The sequence below is a fragment of the Capsicum annuum genome, unplaced genomic scaffold (genome assembly GCF_002878395.1).
Source record: "Capsicum annuum cultivar UCD-10X-F1 unplaced genomic scaffold, UCD10Xv1.1 ctg13386, whole genome shotgun sequence".
Classification (NCBI taxonomy): domain Eukaryota; kingdom Viridiplantae; phylum Streptophyta; class Magnoliopsida; order Solanales; family Solanaceae; genus Capsicum; species Capsicum annuum.
The window spans coordinates 1-1,631 of NW_025818653.1; the positions used below are offsets into that span (position 1 = coordinate 1).

The 1,631-nt window shown below is 36.4% G+C and overlaps 1 long non-coding RNA gene across 1 annotated transcript; it reads right to left on the reverse strand.

Moving 5' to 3' along the window:
• On the reverse strand, positions 1-1,470 carry LOC124890204. The gene is made up of 3 exons (XR_007049012.1): positions 562-1,470; positions 176-333; positions 1-95 (listed from the first exon to the last, which is right to left on the reverse strand). It is a non-coding gene; the product is annotated as an uncharacterized LOC124890204 (long non-coding RNA).
• Between the last annotated feature and the right edge of the window lie 161 nt (positions 1,471-1,631).

Consider the following 1,631-nt stretch of genomic DNA (forward strand, 5'->3'; position numbering starts at 1 on the left):
ACTAAAAAGTTCTGGATGTTCTCAAAATATTGATATGCTGGCGGTGGTTGAGAATCCCACATGGTTGACTGTGAAGGAGTGTGGATTTCTACAACCTAATAACATAAAAACAACGATGAATGAAAAACGAATTTTGTATAAAGAGCGGGCTTTTGCATACTAGAGAGTGGTGTACCTTCGAAACTGATCCTGGTTGAACATTGTTAATTAAATTGCAAAGTACAAAGCCATTTCTCAAACAAGAAACAAACTCTCTCTCAGACGGTTGGCTTGATATACCTAATGGCCCGACGAAACATTCCAACCAGTGGGTTGCTTGATATCGCCTTAAAGCTACAAAACAATGAAAACCCCACATGAATCCCATTTATCCAAAAAGGGGAAAATAATACAGAAAATAAAAATCCAACACCTCCCGATTGACCACCACGTCAGGAAGGACGGAGCGAGAGCTTTGCCTACTGGTCTGGGAGAACACAATAGCTTTGCTTCAAACTCTATATTTGTGTTTGAATATCCACTTAATACGTATAAATAAACTGTATTTTCTAGAATCCAGACCTTATAAACTCAAAAATTCTATCTCCACGTCAATAGTACTTAAAGAGCATCCCGGTGCAATCAAGCTTCCACTATGTGCGGGGTCCAAGGAATGGTCGGACCACAAGGGATTGTACACAACCTTATCCAACATTTCTGCAAGAGACTGTTTCCACAGCTTGAATCTACGACCTCCACGACCTCCGGGTCCTACTTCAATCAAACAATTGACAAATACGGATACTGGAAATAACAAAGCAAGAAAACTAAACCTGCTTCTTCAGCTTTCCTCCAAGCCAAATTGTATTCATGTCCTCTTCCTATTGTTTGATTCTCCATTAAAAATCCAATCTTTTGAATCTGTCATCCAAAGAACAAAAAAATGTTAATATAGAACATATCATTCAGACCCCTTAGCTACAAAACAATGTTACAGTTTTAACTTAACAGACTGTAAATCAATTCATAGTAAATCTAACACATTTCAAGAAAGCATCTTCACACACACACACACAAAAAAATATGTATCAATCCTAAACCCCTTAAACCCCAAATGAACATAAACTCAAGAATCACTTTTAACAAAATCAAAATAACTAAACAGTTCAAAATTCAAGAAATGTATCCTAAAACCTAGGTTGCACGGACTCTTCACTTTTAATGCTGCACTCGTGTTGGATTCTCCAAAGCTACACTGCTTTTGGAGAATCCGACAAGCATTCTCTGATATTTTTGAAGAGTCCGAGCAACATAGCCTAAAACCTTCACGTTTTTCTACCGTAACTTTCAACATTTATATACATATAGCTAAACAATTAAGCATTATACATACTTTTAAGAATCATTTTTTTCTCCCTGAATAGCAAACAAAAAAATAAAAAAAAAATGTACCCCACAAATCTTTTCACAATTTATGGTTAGGAAATCAAAGTAAAAAATTTTGAGCTGAGGGGAAGTGAAAGTTACAGAATTTTTCTATTAGTACCTTTTACTCTATAGTTTAGCCTCGGATCCGAACCTAAAGGCTCCAGAATCGTAACGCTACTTGCAAAAATTTGAATTCAAATTGGTGGGGTCTTTAATCTACACCG